Source organism: Oryzias melastigma, linkage group LG4 (assembly GCF_002922805.2).
Source record: "Oryzias melastigma strain HK-1 linkage group LG4, ASM292280v2, whole genome shotgun sequence".
Taxonomy (NCBI): Eukaryota; Metazoa; Chordata; class Actinopteri; order Beloniformes; family Adrianichthyidae; genus Oryzias; species Oryzias melastigma.
The window spans coordinates 26,587,558-26,605,135 of record NC_050515.1 but is presented as its reverse complement, the minus strand read 5'-3'; the positions used below and the strand labels follow the sequence as shown (position 1 = coordinate 26,605,135).

Genomic DNA, 17,578 nt, shown 5'->3' with positions numbered 1-17,578 from the left:
GATCACTTTGGAATTAGCAAACATGATACTATATGAAGAGGAAAAAAAATCATTAATACCGTCAGGGATTAGAGGTTCTGATTAAAGGGTAGCTTCTACCGTATGCAAATTAGTGATAGGCATTTATCAGCGCCTGGGCAAGCTGTCTGAGCTGCAAAGCCACATATGTTTTTTAGCTGATTAAAAAACTGCTTGAAGTTGCAGGCTTTTAATGCTGGGGAGAGACTCGGAGAGGCACGGCTCGTCAGGCAACTCCTTTCCTTTTGGCCAAATTCCCGCAGTCGCTCCGAGCGTTTGCCTTAATTCCCTCCTTTATTAACCACATTCTTTTGTAAATAATTAAAACATTTCTCAAGTGAGCTTGTTTTCACTTTCTGGATTCAGCGAACACGTTGGATCCACACAGCTCTTTTTTTCCTTGATGCCCATCCTTGGAAAGTTCGGAACAGAAAGGGAGAATTTGTCATTGTGTGAGGGCCCCTGTGTTATTATTTTTCCTTTTCATAGCCAGGTGACCCCCTTTGTGTTAACAAAGAACACAGGGATGAAACTGAGCTCTGTGTGCTTCTCACCCGTCACTGATAATGCCTCGGCGCCCCCCCCTCCTCTACTCCTCTGGGGAACGCTTTAATTTATGCTTTTTCATCTCCCCGGGCGCAGGACTGTTAACCTGCTCTGTGCACTACTGATTCAGGGAGGGGGGGCCTCTTATCCACGGCAGACTGCTGCGTCAAGTCTGGCCTCTCTCACGGCTAACAGAAAGTTAGCAGTGGATGCAAACGCAGAAGACCTGCAGCTTTTCTGCTCTTGCACGTCTGTCCTGAGAAGAAAACGACTCAACATCCAAAATGTGGGTTTGAATATGTGCACACATTTTTCAAATTAAAATGTAAATAGAATAAAACTTTATTGTCATTGCGTACGCCTCAAATACAAAGCAAAGCCTTTACATCCATCCAGAAAGATTTAGCAAATATAAATATAAATACTATGTAGTAATAGTATATTGGCAGGTATTTACAGTGTGAGAAAATGACAGTTAAAGGGTAAAACAAACTGTAAATCAACTTTTTTTTGGCTGTTGACTTCTATAAATGGGGCTTTAAAGCTGGTCTTTGCCAAATTTTTTGCAATTTAAAGTGTTTAATTCCTGAAATATCATCAAACCCGTATGTGTTCTGCCCCCTACAGGTTGAAAAGAGGTATTATAGTTGAATTTTGTGATTGGTCAACTGGTGTAACTCATGCTCTAGATCCAGTATAAAAGCCCCACCCATTTTTGAACACTCGTCACGCTTGAGAGTTGAAGCTCACCACGCGACCGTTTGACCTCTCTCCGCAACGCTGAGAGGGGTGGAGCTAATCGACTACCTTGGCTTCTCCAACTAATGCTGAGAGCGGTGGAGGTCACCTTGCAACGCCGAAAACAGCGACGCTCACTCTGCGATGCTGCCGCCAAGAGTGGGGGAGGTTGCTTGCTAGCTCGCTAAGCCTGCTCGGGCCTCCTGAACGTTATGATTTTTATTTCTGCATTTATTTAAATTTTATTGAGACAGTAATAAAAAAATATCCTATCGTTACCTCAAGCTAAGCTCACTGTCACTGTCAATCACATCCATACAACACCTCCTCCGCTCAACCCACCTCCCTTTTTTGCATTTTTCAAATCTGGGCTGTGGGTGGAGTCAGCCTCCAACTGTCCTGTTTGGTTACTTTTTAAAAATAATCTGTATGGGCTCAAAATAAGACCATTTAGATTTGCAACCCCTAGTGCATAAACACAAATCAAAGTGTTCAATCAAAGAGCAGGTGGCTCCCTGCCGTCCCGCCCCGCCGCAGACTTTAAAAGGTAACCAAACTGAGAAGTTGGGGGATGACTCAACCCACAACCAAAATGTGAAAGTTCAGTCAGAAGGGTGGGGCTGGGGATCATGACGTGAGACTTAAATGGTTTGATCAATTACAAAATTCAAATATAATACACAGTCTCAACCTGTAGGGGGCAGCACACAAATGGTTTTGACTTTATTTTCAAGAATTAATTAACAAGTTAATTTAAATTTGACAAAAATTGTCAATCACCAACAGACAGCACTTTTAAAGACCCATTTATAGAGGTCAACAAACAAAAAAGTTGATTTAGGGTTTGGTTACCCTTTAAGGTGGATGTCAGTGTTAACATGACCAAGAGGAATGTAGACAGTATTGGTTGTATAGGGAAACCCTTAAAAACAAATTGAAAATTTGGAAATATGCTGTGCTCCGGAGGGGGTTCCGCTTTGCGGAGATACACCTCAGCACTGCAATGCAGCTCCTCCTTCAGGCGTAAACATTTTATACAAGCATCCTGAGTTGTCGAAAATTTTGTGACGAACAGGAGGAGTCACATGACTGAAAAAAAATATGCAAAAATACATGAAACTGCGAATAAAGAAATACGCAGTGAAGCACTGTACATTCCTGTCGGTCACGTTAACACTGAAATCCACCTTAAAGGCTGCAGGGGGCGGGACTGCAGGAAGCCACCTGCTCTTTGATTGGACAGTTTGCTTTGTGGCCATCCAATCACAGAGACATGTAAAGACGGACATAATTTGCAACCGCAATTTCAGGAGCTCACGTGTGTTGCACCCTTGAAATAGACAGGACTCTGTCTTTGTTTTGGCAACTTTATTTGCCCCAAACTGAGGAATTTTTTTTCTTTTGTTACTTTCTCTGATACAGCCGCAGCAAGACAACGTGATCGCATACACATCATAAACGCATCTCTTCTCTGCACATGCGCACAATGCGACAAAAGGGATATCCTGCTACTTCTAACTGCCATTTTCAAAATAAAATAGTAAATAATTAAAATACTAAATTATTCTCATTATTCTAAGACAGATTAAATTATCCTGTGTTAAAACATCTCTCATAGACAATTTCTAAATTTAGATAAATTAATATAACATTTCCAGGCTGCAACACGTTCAAAAAAAAAAAGCTCAATAAGAAAACTTTGAAATTATTTAACAAATGCAAATCTTCATAACGGGCATGAAGATCCCTTTTTACACATTCACAAACCTACATTTTTTAGGCAGATTTATTTTGCGATAGGATAAAAATGTATTTATGTGTGAACATGCAGTTGTGGTTGTGAATCTTTATGGCCTTATTTTGAGCCCAAAATGTTTCTTGGTCAGATCATTTATTTCTTTATTTTTTATGTTTTTAATGAGACATTAGGGTTGTGAATTTGAAGCAACTGTCTTTTACCTGAGAGCTACTTAGACTGTCTCTTCTTTGGATGCTGCAGAAACGTTTCTTTCAGTTTTTAGATACGTCGTCACATCTGCTGCTTAAATGTTGCTGTTTTTATAGACAACAGAACACGACAGCAGTGAGGCTCCACACAAGTTCCGAACCTCAAACTGCACATTTTTGCACATAAGAAGACAACATCTTCGCCCATGAATGGACAAAGCTGCAGTCTTTGTAGCGGAACCAAAGCTGACACACAGCTGGACTTAAAATAGGGTTCAAACCACTGATTCAATAAATTACATCGTGGCAAAGAAGTCATGGAATATAAATATCCAGATAAGGATAACAGTGACTTCAAATGAGATAAAATGTTGGAGACAAATAACGGGAATGGTCCAAGGGTGGGCTTGTGGTTGCCTTGAAGAGTCTGGAAGGGAAGGCCTAAATAGCAAAGCCATAGAAACATGCTGAAAGGACCTATTGTTGCTTTTGAAGGCAACCGCTATCTCTCAAGGACAACTAATTAACAGACAACAGCTGAGTCCATTTCAAATGGTAATATATTTTCTCTTAAATGAATCGTTTTCAATGCCTTATTGCTTACTTCAACAGACATTAGTGTTTTTTTCTCTTCTTCTTTTTTAGAAAGGGCTTTCATGTTTTATTTAATGCACTCAATATATTGTCAGCACTTGTACAGGCATTTCTGTCTGACCTCTTCAGTATACAATAGTGAATTGGTAGTTAGTGAAAGGCGAGCGTTTCAGCGTGCTTTTCGTCTCCGGCTCACAACATCATTTCAATAAATTGCTTTCACATTGTTTCCATCGGGTCAAAATTCTCCAAAGGCCAATCTGATTAAAATCAAACAATTTGCTCCAAATACCTGGGTTTTATAAATGAAACAAAAGAAAAAAAGACAGTGCCAAGACTCCTGCTTTCATTACTACTTTGCAAAGGAGGGATGTAAAGATGTGGCCTATTCTGACGCTTTATGAAGCAAACTTCTGCAGACTTCCTTGTACGTTAACATTGCCATGGAGGTGGCTTTATATAGAAGTGTCACACTCTTTAGTCCAGGAATGTTTCAAACTTTGGTCATCTCAACACCTTGACCCTGATGCGGTCCCTACTGTTTAGTCCTAACTGCTCTAACAGATGAAAACGGGTTTTCTGCAGGTCAAAAATTAACAAATCTGTGTAGGGTGACCAACAAGAAGTCGCAGACCACTCTGTGAGCCGACATGATAATCCACAGGTTGTAGCTAACACTTACACAATATGGTACGTAAGGGTGAAACAGGCATATCACACAGATTTTTCATTTTTTCAATCGCTAGGCACTCCACAGTTACTGCTGTTCAAGTGACAAGTGCACTTTAAAAAGTGAAAGATTGGATCAATTAACAAAAGCTCTGTAATTTATTATGTTTAAATTAGGGCTGTGAATGTTGATCCGTTAACACGTGCAATTAATAGAACATAATTAATTTGTTAACATGACCTCAGGCGTCCTGCCGTGCAGCTGTGAGATCAGCCCCACATCGGAGAAGAAAACAAGAAAAAGAAAAAGTCTGGAGACCCCCGCCTTAGATAGCACAAGAGTTAAGAAGGAAGTGGCTCATCTTACAGTGACATTCTCACTGACTCCATAGGAGAATCACTATAGTGTGAATGTTTAGTAAACATTCACACTATAGTGATTCTCCTGCTCCTTTCAGTACGTTTTTCGGCATGGAAAACTTAATCTCACTTTAAGTGATTTCAATAATCTTGGTTTCACAATGTTCAACTCGTTCAGGACATTACTGCTGGTGTTTTTGGGATTCTTAAACTTTATAGTTTTTGAAATATTGAACAAAATATGCCCCATAAGAAATGAATGAGAAAGTCTTTAAATTTCCAAATTCTAGGTAGATTAGCAACAAGGCTTTAAATATATTCAAGGGCTATGATTTAATATTTTATTGTAATTTTCAATAAGTGCTAACATTTTTGGCTAATTTGTTATCTACTGAGGTTTTTATAGGCTAATTTGGAGTTTAGCTTTATTTTAGCAACATGCTAACGTTTTTGGCTAATTTAGATTACTGAGGAATTTTTGGATATTTTGGAGTTTAGCTAGTATTTAAGCAACGTGATAGTTTTTTTTTTTTGTTGTTGCTGTTTATTTTTTTATTTATTTTTTATTTTTTTTTTGCAAATTTCACATCTACTGAGGTTTTTTTATGTTAATTTGAAATTTAGCTAATATTTTAGCAACATGCTAACATTCCGGCTAAGTAGTCATCTACTGAGGTTTTTATGCTAATTCCGGGTTTAGCTAATATTTTAGCAACAAGCTAACTTTTTTGACTACATAGTTTACAGAAGAATTTTTGGATATTTTGGAGTTTAGCTAGTATTTAGGCAACGTGCTAGTTTTTTGTTTGTTTGTTTGTTTTTATGCTAATTCCGGGTTTAGCTAATATTTTAGCAACACGCTAACTTTTTTGACTATATAGTTTACAGAAGAATTTTTGGCTATTTTGGATTTTAGCTAGAATTTAAGCAAGGGGCTAGCTTTTTTGGCTAATTTGGCATCTACTGAGGTTTTTTAGGTTCATTTGGAGTTTATCTAATATTCAAGCAACACACTAAATATTTTTGCAAAATCAGTATGTATCAGGGATTTTTGAGCAATTTTACTACAACATTTTCAGAAATTTAGATCAACTTCAGCACTCTTTCATGGTTCTTTAACAAAATTTCCAGTCTTGTAGCAAATTTAACATTTTGCAAATAGCTTTTGCTGTTTCAGCAAATCCCTTCAGCAGTTAAAGTCAATTGCATTACCATTTCCAGAACAAAGCTTCAGCTTCTTCAGCACTATTTTCAGCAAAAAGCATTTACACTAGCATTATTACAGGTAATACAACTGTTCTAGTTTGAGTTTGTTCTCAAATTATATGCTAATAAATCTGAACATTAAAAAGGTCTTCACCTATGAGGTTTTTTTTTAATCTACAAAAACTATTCCCACCATGCATCCAACATTTTGCTTTTTCTGTGGGGAGAAATCCAAAATCAATAGCAGCTGTGGTGAAGATGCAGCTCTTCCTCTGACCCGCCCGCCTTCCCCTCATCTTCATCACAGCCCTGCTTCCCCCCTCCCTCCCTACACCCATAAATGATGTGCCGACGCCCTCTTAACAACTCCCAAATTGTTTGAGTCAGTGTGGGTGAAGTGAGCCGCGTGTCCTCGGGCTGACAGGGAATTTGTGCAGCAGGACAGCAGGTCAGAGTTCAGACAAAAGACTTGTCGCAGCCTCTTTAGTTTCCCAGACAGGGAACGGAGGGTGCTCAAACGTCTTGGGAGTCGTTTGCCTCTTGATTTTGGAATCAATGGAGGAGGAGAGAAAAGAGGGCTGTGCAGCAGAAAATGGCATTAGAGTTAATGACCCAGTTGGTCCCACAGGGGCAGTCCATATTAAAGCTATTTCAGCACTGACAGCTCTCACCACACCACCTGACTGATAAATGACAAAACGCTGCTCAAGTACAAATAACAATAAGTGTCAGTCACTATCAGACAATTATCATTCAGCAGACGGCCTTCTTCTCAGGCTTTTGTTTTTTAGTTTAAAGATTCTACTGAATCAACAAGCTGATGTGACTGTACAATTAAAATCTGCTTATTGCAATTATTCAAATAATATTCTTCATAATTAAAAAAACAGTATTTAAAAACATATTTATATATATTTAAATCAACTTATTTAAATAAATATTTAAACAATTCTGAACTAATCAAAACTGATGGTTACGGTATACTCTCTTAAATGATTAAAAACATTCAATTAAAAAGAAAACAAGCTTATAATGAATTAGAAATGAAAAAATGCCTATAAAGACACATTCAGGTATTTAAAACCAAGGTGTTTGACAAAAATGCAACAGCTTGAGGTAAAAAAAGAGAGAATCAGGCTCAGAAAAGTGTAAAACTCTGCATTCAAATGTTTAGAATATTAAAAAAGGGGATATAAGTCAATAAAATGCTTCATTTACAGCTGCAAACCATCACACATAGCAAAGATTAAAATTAAGCAGATATAATCAGAATAATCACACATACAGTCCCACTTCTGAGCAAACAGTCTCTTATGCACAATTAAACAGCAACAAGTGAAATAGAGGTTCTAAAAGTGTAATAAAACACTTTTTAGGATCTTTCTGAGATAAAAATATCTCCATTTTACAAGATAATGAAAATGTTTCAAATATTTGGTATTTTTTTGGGCTGTGAATGTTGAAGCGTTAACGCGTGCAATTAATAGAACATAATTAATCCGTTAATATGTATTAACAACATCAGGTGTCCTACTGTGCAGCTGTGAGATCAGCGTAATAAAACTAAAATAAACATCAACTGTTTTTTACATCCTGTGACTGAGATTTTATCAAATTAAAGAGATAATATGGCATTTATTTATAGTTTTTTAACAAAAGCAATATTTGATTTTAATAAATAAGGCAGAGAGCAAAAGTCAATCTGACGGCTGTAATGCTGAGCAGAGCACTCGCTATGAGGGGCGGAGCTAAACGGAGCTATCTGCTATGATAAATCCAACAACAAGGAAACAGAACATTATTCTGTTTTGGGATGGGGACCTACATGAATTTTCCACAATAACAAGCCGTTGTCTAAAAACTGCGGAAACTCTGCGGTTCTCCACAAAAGTCCCGCTGCGGAACGGCAGGCGAGCAGTTCAGAATGGACAGACACGCCCCCACCTGTGTGGATTCCAGTCAAGCCGATCTGAAATCCAGCCGGATCAAACTTCTCCCAAATAAATGTTTTATTATTTCTCACAAACACAATAAAGAAAATGTATGATAAAAAAAGAAAACAGATTAAAATAAAACAGAATTCCAGGAAAAATGTCAAATAGACAGCAGTGAGAAATTGTTATTTTTTGGGCTGCCTGGTGTGACTTTAGCCAGGATTATTTTGTATTTTCATAAAAAAAAACATGTTAATTAGCTTGTTAACAAATTTTATTCTTGTTCCTTTTTTTATAAAATTAAAACCAAAACTTTCCTTCTATGTTGTAAAAAGAGTTTGTTAAACATTTTGGGGGTTTCTACAGCAAAATGAGTCAAATTTTCTGTTTTTTCATGATTTTATGTCTAGCGTGTGAATATAACAATGAAAAATAACAATATAAAGGTAGTGTCACATAGGAGAGGTTGTGCTGATCAAAATGTTACTAAATAAGTAATCCGGTAGTCTTTCAAATTGAAAACACAGAACATTCAAATGTAGATAAAACTCAGTTTTAGACCCTATAGGTTCCAAAGTGTTACAAATAAATGCTCTAAATGTACAAGTTTGCGTGTGATTTCGTATTATGATTATAAGTGGCTGGCAAATACTGTAACTAAAATAAAAACAAGTGATTAATCGTGATTAATTTTTTCCAGATTTGCGATTAATTCGTTTTTAATCGATTCCCGGCCCTAATTTTTCCTAAGTCTGAGCCGGTCCTTCAGCCTGCTGTGGAGCTGCAGCCACCAGTTGAAGCCGTCTGATTGTGTGGGGATTGTTCTGAATGCTGATTGTATCTGGTCCGCGTGGCGGCGGAGGCCCCATCTGATATTTACCTCAGAGACTCTGCTGGGGGTGACGCGGGGGCAAGGCCACGTCCCACATGTCCGACTGGAGTGCAGATTAAAGTGTTCTCAAAAGCTGCACACTGCTGCCTGCAATGAGAAAAATAATAATGTGGACATGGCCTTCCGTTTATGACAGTAACAACACATTCTCCAGGGTCCAATCTTTTTTTTATCAATTGCAAAGAGTGATAAACAGTGCACACCCAAAGCTGGAATTGTGTGAGAGGATGTATAGAGTATTTATGATGCTTGTGCATCCTGAAGGCGGAGATGACAAAAGCAGCCACACAAAGCCGTATTACTATCACTGTTTATTTTTAATCCAAAGAGGTACATTGAATCTCGTTATTTCTTTCAGAAAATAAGTATGGCACTCGCTGTACCCTCCAAAAAGTCCTTGATCAAATGGAGCTGTAAAAGACAGAAGCTTGAAAAAGATCACTGCAGGAAGAAAATAAAAAAGGTATGCACTTAAAAAGATTTTAAGTTTTTTTCATTTCACTAAAGTCTAAGGTGTGCCCAGCTCCAGCAGAGCCTTAATCCTGATTAGAGAGAGGTGGCGATAGGGAATGTGGGGACTTTAGTGGTGGAAAAGACTCAGTTGAAAAAAAAAAAAAAATCAGGCAAGAAAGGCAAATTAAACCAGAAAAGTTGAATTACCTGTTGGAAATTTGTTTGGAACTAAAGCTTATAAGAAACTAAAGATCTCTTCAGTCATTGGCCAGGAATTACGAGGGCGGGGCAAAGCAACGAGCGACAGAATAACGGAAGTCCTAAGGTTTGTCAGGGTAGTTCACTGATTCAAACTTGATATTTCATTGATCAACTTTGAACGTCTGCGACAACGCCAGTTTCTACGGGTTCTTTGGTGCGGTTACTGGGGAGACGACGGCTAAGAAGGTACGTCAAAAATGTGTTTGTGACATATCGATTCTCGTGAAAATAGTGTATCTCGTTAAAATTGTTTCAATGAGCCCTCAATCATCCAACCACATTTCAATGAGTCTCCACTACTCTGTTTACGTCCCGTAATGGCCGACTACGGTGGCTGTTTTGGCCCAATTGTTCTGCTCCGAGCGTGGAGCCTATTAGGAGCTCGGTCCAATTGGAAACGAACCGCCTCAAAAGACGGATCAGAAAACAGTTCCTGGTCCTGGACCAGAGTTCAGTTGGGTGTATTTAGAATGAAAACTTGTTCAAGATTATTGGGGGATAAAACTCTGGATCACTTTAAGGCAGGGGTGTCAAACTCAATCGAGTTAAAATCCAAAACACATCTTAGGTCGCAGGCCGAACAGGATAAACATTTATTGAACACTCTAAAACTAAATTTTTAAAACTTTAAAACTATAACTTTTTTCCATAAGTATAAACTAGATATATAGTATTACCTGCTATAATGCTAGTGTGAATGCTGTAAGCTGAATTTGACCGCTGAAGTTGAGAGCTGAAATCACTGAAGCTAATAGCTGAAAACGCTGAAGCTGATAGCAGCTAAAATATTAGCTCAATGCCAAATTAGCCTTAAAAAACTTAAAGAAAGAAACTTAGGTTAGCCAAAACAGCTAGCATGTAGCTCAAAAAATAGCTAAACTTCAAAATGCCCCCAAAAATTGAAAAAAGCTTAAATTAGCCAAAATAGCTAGTGTGTAGGTGAAATATTAGCTAAACTCCAAAATAGCCTAAAAATCTTAGTAAATGCCAAAATACTCCAAAAATCTAGCAGAATGCCAATTTTTAAAACTTTAAAACTGTAACATTTTAACATAAATTTGAATAATAATAGGGCAGGAATATTATTCCAGAATAAATCAACTTAAACCTTAAATAACTTTCAGTATTTTACTCTCCATAAAAATATATTTTTTCAAAATTATACAAAAAATAACCACAAGATAACATCGGACTATCTGGAGGGCCGGATCCGGCCCCCGGACCTTGACTCTGACAGCGTGTGCTTTAAGGGAACCAAGTGTGTCCAGTCTGAATACACCCTCAATTAACTTGATTTAATTTAAATATGTAAGATTTACAAATTTCTGTCTGAGGTTTACGACAAACAGTAAAATAAACAGTGCTTTTTTTCTTCTTGCTTTTTTTTTTCTAGTCTTCTGATATTACACTTCCTACTATTCTTGCTGATCCTATGTGACACAAGACGTCTTTAATTTTGAAAGTATGTCATATAAATCTCTGTTAAATGAAATAAACTTCTTCAATTTTTGAAAGAAATACTATTTTCTGTCTGTCTTCAGATTTTATGTATGAAGAAAAAAATATATCTTTTATCCTTATCATAATAGTAACAGTAATAAAGAAAAAATCTGTTTTTAATTTTTCTAAAGGGTGAAGTAAAATCAATCTGAAGGGCTCTTGAACTGCTGAAGGTTGAAAGTCCTTGCTCTAAACTTACTGTAAAAAGTGCTTTTATGACCTTCTTCATTTATTTCTTATCAAGAATGTCTCTCATCCTGAAAGAAAAGTTGGAGGGACGACTTGTCCAGATCAGGCTTTAAAGTCACTTTTGCAGGGAGATTATCAAAAAAGAACAATGATTTAGTCCAGTTTCATTTTTATTTTTTTTTTATTTAATTTTTTTTACCTTTTTGATTGCTTTATTTTGCTACTTTTTATTGTTTTTGTAGAATACCCTTTTATTTTGTCAGTTTTTACATATAAAATAGTTCTTAATTTGCAATTGTATTTGATTCACATCATTTTCAGATTTTTTCAGGGTTTTTCTTCAGTAGCTGTAATTTCTACAGCAGCATCTTCAGCGCTGGTGAACAGCAGCTCTCAGACAGCAAACGAGGTCACCCCTTTCTCCCTAAATCGGACTTTTCCTCATTATTGTTAAAGGCAAACTAATCTGTCATTGAACTATAACAGAGTTTTGTGATCTTTTCACATCAAGTCATATCTAGATTATTTGAAGCTAAAGCAAACCTACTTGATTTGTGAGATGTTATACAGTAGTTTATGAAGCAGTGACGCTCTGATTTTCCTCAAACTCAGATTGATCAATCACGCAACGACTGAATCATTTACTTCTCTGATACACTAAAGACAGATTCTCTTCTTTTTCTGTTTTTTTTTTATTTATACTGTAGATTGTTCTCAAAAATATTGTAAGTATTCATGTAAGAATGGCTGACGTTTATGTTTTTCCACTCATAATTTTTTGTTAGTAATAATATAAGTTGTATTAAAATCCCTCCCTAACCCCTAAAAGACTATACAATGCGGAGCTAATCTAGTGCCCTGAATTTTAATGCAATTCAGACACATCATCACTCTTTTTTTTTTAATCTTTTGCCAAAGTAAAAACCTAATAGACTATTTTTGAATCCATTGTTTTCTGAAGATAAAAGCTTGGATTATGTATAAAAATATATTTAGATAAATATTAAAACATGACAAATTGTTCAAAATGTTCACACATTGTAGTCTGTATTTTCACAGAGACTCCTGGGAAATTTCCAGGGCATTGAATTTTGGAATTGTAGATTTACTGTTACACTCCGAAAAAGGTCAAAACATCCTATATAGTGAACTAATTAGTGAGTATTGAAGTCATTTAGACCAGGTGAACCCAAACTTTTTCTTGTGAGGGCCACATAACAGTTTTCTTCTCTGATGAGGGTCGGGGTCGGTTTGTAGGCTAACAGAAAAAGTATAACAATCACAGCCTAAACGTAAACATTTATGGTTTCCAGAAAGTCACACATAGACAAATCTTAAATAATTCATTTGTGTAATCTTCCTAGAAAAAAATAATACCAAAACATTTTGAAAACTAGATATATAGCTGTGATAATGCTAGTGCGGATGCTGTAAGCTGAATGTGGCCACTGAAGATGTTAGTGCTGATAGCTGAAGATGCTGAAATTGATAGCTAAAAACGCTGAAGCTAAAAGCCGAAAACACTTAAGCTGATAGATAGCTAGCTAAAATATTACAGTTGTAAAATGCCAAATTAGCCTAAAAAACAGAAAAAAAAATCTAAATGAGTCAAAACAACATGTAGCTGAAATATTAACTCGAAATTAGCCTAAGACAGTGGAAAAAAGCCTTAATTAGCCAAAACAGCTAGCCTGTGGCCAAAATATTAGCTAAACTCTAAAATAATCTAAAAATCTTTAGTAAGTGCCAAAACAGTTGAAAAAGCTAGCATAAAACGAGCTGAATATTTTAATAGCTCAATGAGCTGAGTAGCTGAAAGAGCGGAAGAGCTGAAAGAGCTGAAGAGCTATAGACGTCCAAAAAAACGTACAGAAGAAAAATAATAATCTTAAAGAAAAAATGAATCATATTAAACCAAAAAATATTCTCTCCTCTCCCGTCATAGTTCAGACTGCAGAACGGTGGAATACAGAGTCACATTCTGGTAGTGTGTGAGGGGCCTGATCCGGCCCGGTTTCGGGACCCCTGATTTAGACACGTTCATGTCTTTTGTCTAGTTTTCATTTCCAAATTCATCCACCATGCACTTACTAAAAAAATATGAAAAGCAGAACTATATAGTACACTGAATTTTGAAAGCAATCCGGAAACCATGCTCACTGCTATATATATATATACTGTATATAATATTTTAAATGCCAGATTTGTTATCCCAAATTTCCCGAAGTAAAAACCTAATAAATATGAATGTTCGACAAAGACTTTTAATGAATCTACTGTGTTCTGAAGAGGAAAACTTCTGGGATTGATTATAAAAAATATATATAAACGAAAACGTAATCTAACATAATGCATTGTGGTCTATATTTGTTCATCTGTTAAGCTTCCTGCACGCTGCTGTTTTGTAGAGACTTGTGGGTAATTTCTAGGGCACTATATTTTGGAATTGTATATTTCAGACATCCCTACAAAGTGTCAAACACCTTGTAGTGCAATAAGAGGTCAGTAATGTAGGAATTCTTTGTTATTTCCTGTTTTTGAACTTTATTGAAAAGGAAGTAAAGTTTTTCTTATGACCTGAGTAGAGACTTGAACATCTGCATCAGGAGTAGCGGGAGGTCATTATTTTTAAAATGATTAAATGTTTAATGACAGAAAACCAAATTCAACGCCTAAAAAAGATTTGTGTTCATACAAAGGCCTGCAGAAAGTAAGAATAACATGGAAACCTTCATGTCTAAATATGCAAACCTACAAAAGACAAAAGCTCTAAATCACACTGAGATCTCTGCACATGAAGCACAAAAGCTCTTTATTCTTCTTCTCATGTCTGGAACTATGGAGAGTCAATAAGGAAACTAAAAGAGATGTATAAATAGACTTTGTTATTCTAAAGCATCTAATGAAACATCACAATGCTTCTTAGCTCTTTTTGAAGCAAACACAGTGCTCTGATTGCATCTTTTGTTTCCTCAGTCTCTCTGCTGCTTTATTGTGAAGGATTGCTGCTCCACATCCACAGAGGAAATCACATGCTTGAGATTAAACTGGTCACCATAATCGCGTTGCAGATTTTTCTTGTCGGAGCTTCTGCTGGCACTGTTTCCTCTCCCATTCTGTCCTCCTTGACAAATATCTGACAGTGGCTTTGCATGGCAAACCTGTCTAATGAATGACTAATCCAGGAAGAGCGCATTATGGCAAACTGTCACACATACATTCAAGCAATATTAACTTGAATTTACATTATCATCCCGTGGTAATGCTGGAATACTTGGATCCCCATTAATGCATGGCCTTTCTGTGTAAAAAAGCAAACAGCAGCTAACTACACCCCCCTTCAACTGCATGTTAACAATGTGCAGAGGAGCTTTCTTTATTGGGATGACAGCTCCAAGGCTTCCCCACTCCTCACAATCAAAGCTCTGAAACAAAAGACCTGGACTGCACGACTCCAAACCTCTCCTGAAGCCGCAAAGCCAAACTCCTATTACAACATTGTGCTGCTGCTGTAAATCAAGACAAACAATGAGGAGAGCCACATTCACACTACCGTGCACGTAAACCATGAACCCGGAGAACAATGAGTCAGACACTGTGTGAAAAAGTCTTTTCCTCCCACACATGTTCATTGTGTTGATGCACAACTGCTCTATTTGGTGTTTATATTTTTATTATGCTATTTCTGACAGGCCAAACTCAAAATTACACGGAATGGAAAAAATGTAAGACTGAAACCGGGTAAAGAAGTGAACGTGCTGTCTCAGCTTCATCACTCCAAAGCCCTGGACAAAACTTAAAAAAAAAAAAAAACATGTTTCTCCAATTAGTATTTTGTGCTCACAAATTCCTATTTTGTGGCCACAACGTAGCATTTTATTTGCATTTAGTGCACATGAGTTAGCATTTTCTTATACTGCTATACTCACAAGTTAGTAGGCTATGCTGTGCTCAGAAGTCATCCTTTTTGCTCACAAATTAGTTTTTTTTTGCACACAATGAACAGTTAGAGTAACATTCTATTTAGTGCAAACAAAATGTTAACTTGTGTGCACTAATGCAAATAAAATCCTCATTTGTGTCCAAAAAATACACATTTGTGCACACAAAATGCTAACTTGTCCGCACATGCTAGTTAGCCTTTTGTGAGCACGAATTAGCATTTGTATGCGTAAAATATCAAGATGTATCTGCCTGTTTACAAAGTTAGAGTAAAATGCTAACTAGTGCAAACAAAATTTTAACTTGTGTGCACTAACGTAAATAAAATGCTCATTTGTGTCCAAAAAAATACACATTTGTGCACACAAAATAGTAAGTTGTCGACACAAGCTAGTTAGCCTTTTGTGAAAACTAATTAGCATTTAATACCCAAGACATTTCTACATGTTTACATAGAATAAAATGCTAACTAGTGTGAACAAAATACTACATTGTGTGCACAAAAAGCTAATTAGCATAAAATCTTGTTTGCGCAAGTTAGCATTTTCAGATAGTTAGCACTCTGTGCACTCAAATTGCTATTTTGTGGCCACAAAGTATCATTTTATTTGTATTTGGAGTACATGAGTTAGTATATTGTACTCACCAGTCAGGCGATCTTGTTTTTATAAGTCAGCATTTTTTGCTCATGACTTAGTATTTTGTGCACACAAAATGCTAACTTGTGCGCACAAGATAGCATTTTAAACTAGTTACCACACTAATTAGCATTTTGTGTGCACAAAAGCCCAAAGAAATATCTGCATGTTTACACAGAATAAAATGCAAACCAATGTGAAGAAAAGGCTAATTAGTGCGCACAAAAAGCTGACTAGCTTAAAAAAAATCTTTCATTTTATTGTTATTAATGTCCCGATATTATCTTGTGCTTATTTCTAACTTGTATAATTTTGACAAAATATATATTTTTGTAGAGTAAAATATTGAAAGTTATTTAAGGTTTATGTTGATTTATTCTGGAATAATATTCCTGCCTTTTTATCATTCATAATTGTTAAAAAGTTACAGTTTTCAAGTTTTAAAAATTGGCATTCTGCTAGATTTTTGGACTATTTTGGTATTTGGAATTTTAGGCTATTTTGGAGCTTAGCTATTTTTTTCAGCTACATGCTAGCTGTTTTGGCTAACCTAGCGGTTTGCAACCTGCAGCTCCAGATCCACATGTGTCTCTTTTATCTCTCCATGGTGGCTCCTTGACCAAACATAAAATAAGTCATGGAGACTGTTGATCCAGACATGTCGACCGTCAGAGTCAGCAGCTCCTGATAATGACTGCTTAACCAAAACTACCTGAAGAAAACAAATAAACAAAGCCTGAAAACTAAGACTACCAAGATCCAAACTAAAATAACAAATAACAAAGACTGCTGAGAACAAAAAGGGGAAAAAAAAATAATAATAATAATAAAGGAAAAACAAAATAGCAACTTTTTAAAGTAAGGATTACTTAATTAGCATATATCTAATTTAGATTAGTTACATTTATAAATTGATGGCTGAGGTGAACATAGATGATAAACTATGAATACCTGCCCAGAGCTGCACTGAGATCATGTTGTTCGGCACAGAGAATCTTTTATTTTGAAATTAAGTTACATTTGCTTCTGTCAAACGTAAAAATAAATAACTAGATTACATTCTAAAAGATGCTAGGTTCATTTTATATTTTTGCTTTTGTACGTGCCAAAAAATAGACATAATTCGTATTATTAAAAACAGAAGGTCATGAAATCCAAATTTCCTAAAGGCAAAAGTAAAAAACACAAGAATCTGTAAAACTTCCCCTACACTGATCAGTACCAGATATTTCTCTTAGTCACACTGGTGGAAGTTTTGGATAAAGATGTTCTGAATCTATTTTAGATCAGTGAATCAGATAGGTCAAAATGAACCAATATCTACTACGAATCGGATCAGCAACCACAAATTATGACATGAATTAAATTGATGTTCAAATGAATTGTTACAACCCTGGAAAATATGTTAACTTTTAAGTCTATTTCAGTGAGAGAGAGCTCCGGTACATGTTACCAAGCTGCAAAAGTAAAAATCCAAAAGTTTGTATTTGAATCCATTTGATATTTTCTGTCCCTTTTTATTGATACATGCAGTCGAGTTTCTCAAACATTTCATCTGCTGATAAGCAATCCAAGTTTTTCTAATTTTCTAAGGAAAACAGACTTTAGTTGCTGAACTTCCCTGGAAGAGGGAATTAGCGTCTGTTAACTCTTCATTATACTGTAATATATCATGTGTTGCTGTTATTAAA

At 36.2% G+C, this 17,578-nt stretch overlaps 1 long non-coding RNA gene across 2 annotated transcripts in view; it reads right to left on the bottom strand.

Annotated features, from left to right (window-relative positions):
* The window catches only part of LOC112137070, a 93,513-nt gene that overhangs the window by 39,257 nt on the left and 36,678 nt on the right, over positions 1-17,578 (bottom strand). For both annotated transcript variants that reach the window (XR_002917478.2, XR_002917477.2), the window contains exon 2: positions 8,893-8,991. This is a non-coding gene — a long non-coding RNA (uncharacterized LOC112137070). The remainder of the gene's footprint in view (positions 1-8,892; positions 8,992-17,578) is intronic.